This window comes from Eriocheir sinensis, chromosome 4 (genome assembly GCF_024679095.1).
Source record: "Eriocheir sinensis breed Jianghai 21 chromosome 4, ASM2467909v1, whole genome shotgun sequence".
In the NCBI taxonomy this organism is placed as follows: domain Eukaryota; kingdom Metazoa; phylum Arthropoda; class Malacostraca; order Decapoda; family Varunidae; genus Eriocheir; species Eriocheir sinensis.
Genome location: NC_066512.1, coordinates 28243566 through 28251376, shown reverse-complemented (window position 1 = coordinate 28251376; position 7811 = coordinate 28243566).

Below are 7811 nucleotides of genomic sequence, written 5' to 3'. Positions count from 1 at the left end.
AGGGAAGGGGAGGGGAAGGGAGGGGAGGAGAACCTAATAATCTCCATCATCAACTCTCCTTTCTGTTATTGTTATCCCCTTTAAGCTTCTGTCCTCCTCCATCCTCCTCCTCCTCCTCTCTGCCCTCTCTCTCTCATCCCCTTCCCCTTATCTCCACTTCTTCTTTCCTCTCTTTATCCTAACTCTCCTCCTCATCCGCCACCTTTTATGTCTCTTTCTTCTGTCTTATTTCAACCTTGTCACCCCCTCTCTCTTTTCCTCTCTCCTTGCCAACCACGAGGCTCAGGTATTAAGTACAATGTAAGGTCGCTGTGTATACCTGGGCGGTGACTTAAATGGTACACACGCAGACTCACCACGATGCTAATGTTCATGTAGAGATTGGTTAAGTAAAGGTATAGAGACACACCCACACACCCACAGCCTCCTCCTCCTCCTCCTACTACTACTACTACTACTACTACTACTAAGAAAAAGTAGAAGAAAAAAAATAAATAAAAAGCCATGAACAGATAAGAGACCGAAGGAGAGGACCAAGGAACAGTAGAAGGAGGAGGAGGAAGAGGAGGAGGAGGAAGAGAAGGAAGAGATGGAGAAGTGAAGGACCTTATAATAATTTACTGAAAAAAAAGGAAACAAAACAAGTACACTCCACACAAACAAACTTAAAACAAACACACACAAACACACACACACAAAAAAAAAAAAACGTAACATGCTAAAAATCGACACAACACAACACCGCCATCCCATCATCAGCAATACCCTCAATACCAGGGACAAAATTCTACCTTTACCATACGACCTACATTCATCTCAGTCTACCCATTTCATTCCTTCAGTCTATTTATCCTCTACCACTGACCGGCGATGAGACTCAAGAACGAAAACACAATGGGCCAGTTTCACAGTCCCCCATGACGGGTTAGTAAGCTCCCAAACCAATACCAAAGCCTTCGAAATTTCCTTGTATAGTGTCTGGTGTTTATATTTAGGTTCACAAATTTGATGAAGCTATACTGGAAAAGTCTTGTGTATTTAGTGTGGCATCGAAGATCTCACCATTTTGGATTGTATGGGATTCTATAGTTTGGTTCGGGCTGTTACGAAGACACTGTGTTGGACTGTGAAATCGGCTCAATGCCTCACGCGCGACCCAACCTTTAACGTATATCTGGAACACTTTCTAATCGACGAGTGAGCATCATACAGAGGCGGGAGGAATCCTTATCCGGGCAACAGCAGCAACCGCGCCTCCCTCGGTCACCCTTCGTCCGTACCTTCAGATGCTTTCGGCTTTCACAGCAACTATATCTCAAGGCCACAAAGGCGGTTGGTCGGGTCTTCATTAATGTTCTTTACACGTTCATGGTGCAGAAGCCTTGTCAAAACTATCACTAGGCTCCTAAAATTATCCATGGACATACTAACACCACCTCTGTCAAAGCCTTCTCTCAAACGCTTTCATCTCTCACAGCATCTATATTCAAAGACCACAAAGGAGGTTAGTCGGGTTCCCTTGAGTGTTTTCTATACGTTCATGGTGCAGAAGGCTTATCAAAACTATCACTCGGCTCATATAACTATCCATGGATACACTAACACAACCTCTACCAAAGCCTTCTCTCAAACGCTTTCATCTCCACAGCATCCATTTTCAAAGGCCACAGAGGAGGTTAGTCGGGTTCCCTTGAGTGTTTTCTATGCGTTCATGGTGCAGAAGGCTTGTCAAACTATCGCTAGGCTCGTAACACTACCCACCATGGAAATACTAACTCAACAACCTCCACGAAAGCCTTATCACATGAGGGTGTGTGGGCCCCGATGCGTTTGAGAATATGGGTCCTGAGATATGTTGAAAGAGGTCGGTGGTTAAGTCAATGCTACTTCGAGGTTTATGGCAGCCTTTTCTTTTTGTCGTCGTCGTCATCTTCGTTGTTGTTGTTGTTGTTGCTGCTGCTGTTGTTGTTGTTCTTTTCTTCTTCTCTTCCTCCCAGCTTTACTTTATAGTTTAATGCCTCTCTTGATTAACCAAATAGCTAAATGCCTCTCCTAGTAGTAGTCGTAGTAGTAGTAGTAGTAGTAGTAGTAGTAGTAGTAGTAGTCGTAGTAGTCGTAGTAGTAGTAGTAGTAGTAGTAGTAGTAGAAAATTACAAAAGAGGAAACGGAAAAGGTATAGAAATTAATCAAAGAAAATATTAGGAAAAAGGACCGAATTTCAAGACACGGAGTTAAACAGGTAAGAGCCAACAGGTAACAGGTTAACAAGAGAAGGTAACAGCAGGTAACAGGTAACGACAGGAGGCTTCAGTTCACCTTTCAGTTCCAGGACACAGACAAGACAGACAGGTAGGGTTAGTAGACGGGCCTTTGTGTGGTGGTGGTGGTGGTGGTGGTGGTGGAATAGGTGATCAGATAAGAAGCAAACCCTATATCCTTTTCTCTCCTCCTCCTCCTCCACCTCCACCTTCACCTCCACCTCCTCCTCCTCCTCCTCCACCTTTTTACTTTTTTTACCTTTCATCTTTTCTTCCTCCTTCTTCTTCTTCTTCTCCTCCTTGTGTTCCTCCTTTTCCTGTTTCTCACATCTCCTCTTCCTCCTCCTCCTCCTCCTCCTCCTCCTCTTCCTACTCGAAAATCCTTCTGTTTCTTTCTTCTCCTTTTCCTCCTCCTCCTTCTCCTCCTCCTCCTGTTTCTTTCTTTCATCTCCTTCTCCTCCTCCTCCTACTCGATATTCCTCTTCCTTCTGTTTCTTTCACTCATCTCTCCTTCCCCTCCTCCTCCTCCTCCTCACCCAATCTTCCGGTCAGATATAGTTATCTAGACATCCACTCACCCACCCACCAGCTCGTCCCCGCCTCGCCCCTCCCCGCCCCGCTATATAGGAGAAAGTGTAGGCCAAACGGCGGGGCGGGGCGGGGCGGAGAAAGGTTATAGTGGTAAAGTGCTCTGTTGCCACGGTGACCCCTTGGCGAAGAGAAGGATATAAGGAGGGAAAAAGGAAAGAAGGGGAACAGGAAGGAAGGAAGGAAGGAAGGGAGAAATTACTACACCGTTACAAGGAGAAAGATGGAGGATTGAAGGAAGGAAGGAAGGAAGGAAGGAAGGAAGGATGGAAGGAAGGAAGGAAGGAAGGAAGGAAGGAAGGAGGGAAGGAAGGAAGAAAGGAAGGAAGGAACGAAGGTAAGAAGGGAAGGAAGGAAGAAAGGAACGAAGGAAAGAAGGGAAGGAAGGAAGAAAGGAAAGAGGGAAGGAAGGAAGGAAGGAAGGAAGAAAGAAGAAAGGAAGAAAGGGAAGGAAGGAAGGAAAGAAAGAAAGAAAGAAAGAAAGAAAGAAAGAAAGAAAGGAAGGAAGGAAGGAAGGAAGGCAAGAATGCAAAAGACCGATATCACCGTCACCAACAAGCCACCACAACCACTTCGGCCTTCGTCACACTTCGGCTCCAGCTCAAGATATGTGGAGTGACTTTGAACCGTGATTTTTGTTTTTATTTTCTGATTTACACTTTTTTTTATCTATCTGTCTCTTTATTCATTCACTTTTCTTATTTTATGCTTATTTGTGACTTTAGCCCATAGTCGACAGTAATATAAGTTGTACTATATATAATTTTTTTTCTTTATATGTGAATTTATGCTTTTACGAAAGGTATACAGCATAGTCAGCCATATTATAAGTTGTGCTATATATATTATTTTCTTCTTTCTATATCTATTATGCTTCTACGCAAGACAAAGAGCATAGTCGGAAGAACATAAGGAGTCTGCAAGAGGCTGGTGGGTCTATACAAGACAGCTCCTGTGAACCTAACCCCACCTGACCTCACTATCCATAACAACATTAGGAGTCTGCAAGAGGCTGGTGGGTCTATACAAGGCAGCTCCTGTGAACCTAACCCCACCTAACCTCACTATCCATAACAACATTAGGAGTCTGCAAGAGGCCGGTGGGTCTATACAAGGCAGATCCTGTGAACCTAACCCCACCTAACCTCACTATCCATAAGAACATTAGGAGTCTGCAAGAGGCCGGTAGGTCTATACAAGGCAGCTCCTGTGAACCTAACCCCACCTAACTTCACTATCCAAGAACTTGTCTAATCTTTTTTTTTTTTTTCAATGTGTCTATCGTACTGGCACTCACCACCATGTTATGAGCTGTACTATATATAATTTTCTTCTTTATATGTTTATTAATACTTTTCATGAAGACACAACGAATGTAAAAAAGAGTAGACCATATAGTAGTTGTAGCAGGAGACGAAGAGCGAGGGAGAGATGTACGATAACTCTCCACAGCATAGGATAATCAATTTAGTCGCTGTTATGATATGCCCGTATTGATGTATTCCAACGTCACGACAGGAAGCATCGACTTAACGAACGAGGCCACCGAACAAACAACACGTAGCAGTAGTAGTAGTAGTAGTAGTAGTAGTAGTTGGTAGAGCAATCTTATATACGATCTTCAATTCAGTCACTGTTATTATACGTCGCTTCTGCGGTATTCTAAACGTTAGGGCAGGAACCATCTATCCTTAGCGAACGAGGCGACATAGCAAGCAACAGATGGTATAATGTAGCAATCTTGTGTGCGATCACCAATTCATTTACCGTTATAATATGTTCCTGCTGATGTATCCTAAACGTTGCTGCAGGAATCATCGACTTTGCGAGCAAGGCGACGTAACAAGCAACAGATGGTATAATGTAGCAATCTTGTGTGCGATCACCAATTCATTTACCGTTATAATATGTTCCTGCTGATGTATCCTAAACGTTGCTGCAGGAACCATCGAGTTAGCGAGCGGGGCCACGTAGTAAACAGCAGGAGTAGTATAGCAATCTTACATAAGACCATAAATTCATTCAGTGTTACGATACGTTCCTGTTACTGTATTCCAAACGTTAGGGCAGGAACCATCGACTTAGCGAGCGGGGCCACGTAGTAAACAGCAGAAGTAGTATAGCAATCTTACATAAGACCATCAATTCATTCAGTGTTACGATACGTTCCTGTTACTGTATTCCAAGCGTTAGGGCAGGAACCATCGACTTTGCGAGCGGGGCCACGTAGTAAACAGCAGAAGTAGTATAGCAATCTTACATAAGACCATCAATTCATTTAGTGTTACGATACGTTCCTGTTACTGTATTCCAAGCGTTAGGGCAGGAACCATCGACTTAGCGAGCGGGGCCACGTAGTAAACAGCAGGAGTAGTATAGCAATCTTACATACGACCATCAATTCATTCAGTGTTACGATACGTTCCTGTTACTGTATTCCAAACGTTAGGGCAGGAACCATCGAGTTAGCGAGCGGGGCCACGTAGTAAACAGCAGGAATAGTATAACAATCTTACATAAGACCATCAATTCATTCAGTGTTACGATACGTTCCTGTTACTGTATTCCAAGCGTTAGGGTAGGAACCATCGACTTTGCGAGCGGGGCCACGTAGTAAACAGCAGAAGTAGTATAGCAATCTTACATAAGACCATCAATTCATTCAGTGTTACGATACGTTCCTGTTACTGTATTCCAAGCGTTAGGGCAGGAACCATCGACTTTGCGAGCGGGGCCACGTAGTAAACAGCAGGAGTAGTATAGCAATCTTACATAAGACCATCAATTCATTCAGTGTTACGATACGTTCCTGTTACTGTATTCCAAGCGTTAGGGCAGGAACCATCGACTTTGCGAGCGGGGCCACGTAGTAAAGAGCACGTAGTAGTATAGCAATATTATAAACCCACACGTCCAAGGCCGGGCATGAGATAAATTAGGAAAAAAGAAACCCTGACCCGGCAGAACCACTTTGATCGCATTCACTTACAGGCCACACGAACAGCGGTTTATTAAGTGACTGCCTTTTGATGAACTCTTAAAATTAAAGGTGTTCGTGACAATATGTAAATACACCTGTTTTTTTTTATATTTATTTTGTATGCTTTTTGCCCTAGAGCTCATTTCCTATGTATTCCTATGTATTTCGTTACTGTAAAAAAAGCATCAGGTGGCCGAATCATTAGCGGGTCTTGTAATAGTATTTAGACTATCACAACTTATTATTTTTTTTTACAGTAAAGGAGGCAGCTCAAAAAAAAAAAAAAAAAAAAAAAAAAAAAAAAAAAAAAGGAGCTCTATTTTCGCATCCTCTCGTGAACTCGTACTGCTGTTGAACCTAAATGCACTGATTCATCGCATATGACAATAAGCAACTACAACAACAAAACCAGGTTACCACAAAGACAAATGACATGAGAGCGCTATTTCCGTATCCTCTCTCGATCTCGTACCGATCTTGAACCTGTAGGCACTGACTCATCGTGTATAAGAAACTACAACAACAAAAAAACAAGTTACCTCGAAGACAAGTAAGGTGGGAGCTCTATTTTCCCATCTTCCCTTGCCAAGTTACCTAAAAAAATACAGCAAGTGACGTGGGAGCGCTATTTTGTATCCTCTCTTAACATTCTAAGCCCGTAATCTTTCATCAGCATGGCCGGAGTGGGGTAAGTGACGTAGCTAGGATGTCTGGTTGGTGTTTTTTGTTATTCGGGTGTCAGCTTGAAGACCTTATATTGCTGGGTCACGTCTCTTGCATCTCGGGTCCGTCCGGGCAGCGCGAGGCGAAAGTGTTGTGTTGGCAGCCGGAGGGAGGGAGGGAAGGGTTGACGGTCTGATAGCTTCTCTTTTTCGTTTCTTTTCTGGTCTTTTATTCCTTTCCTCTTTGTTTTTTATTTCTTTTCCATTTGCTTTTTATTTCTTTTCTCTTGTCTTCTCTTCTTTTTATTCATTTTCTCTTTCCTCTTTATTCCTTTTCTCTCTGCTCTTTTCTTCTCTCCTATTCTACTTTCTGCTTTTCTCTTCTCTTCTCTACTCTTCTCTTCTTTTCTCTGCTTTTCTTTTCTCCTTCCTTTTCTCTTCTCGTCAACTCTCCTCTCCACTTCCTCTTCAAGTTACATCCAGTTAATTCCTCTTCGATGCCATTCTTAATTCTTGCTCTCGTTTTTGCTCTTGTTCTTCTCTTTCTTTTTCCTTCTTCCGATTCTTCTTTTCGTTCTTGTTGTTCTTGCTTTATTTTCTACTTCCCGTTCTTCATGTTCCTGTTCTTTGTTTGTTTTTCCCGGCTTCACTATATAGTTTAATGCCTCTCTTGCTTTGCCGAATATCTAAAAGCCTGCAGTATCCACATTCATCAACAATTCCTTCGGATATATTCACAGGTTCCTTTTACCGGACTTTCCAAATAGCCAAATGCCTCTGCTGCCCGAGGAGGTTCAGCTGCTGCCGCTACAACCCTGCCCTGCCTCGCGTTGCACAAGTCTCGCCTCTGCTCATCTCTAATGCCGCCTCCGCCTGTGTGTGTGACGCAAGACTTGGCCAATGTTTATTGTTCGTCATTCTCCGTAACCGGTGAGGTCTGGAACACACTCGCCCTTACTACTTTTTTTTTCCTTCCTGCCTGGGGGTAAACTCGGTATTGTCAGACACTTCCATCCCTCACGTCAACTATTTCAAAGGCCGAAAAGGAGATCAGCCGGGTTGTAATGAGTGTTTTTTCTAGGTTCATGGTGCAGAGGACGGGTCAAACTATCATAAGGGTTATACAACTATCCTTGGCAATGGCCCCAAAAATACTATGAAATCACGGCCAAATATGTGTGCTTGGGCGCCGAGCTGTTTAGGAATGTGACTTGGGGGGCAATCTTGTGAATTAAATGCCGTTATGAATAAAGAAAAAAATAATATGTGACTCAGAATTTACTAGCAGCGATTATGCTTTTATTTATTTTCCCTTTACTTTTT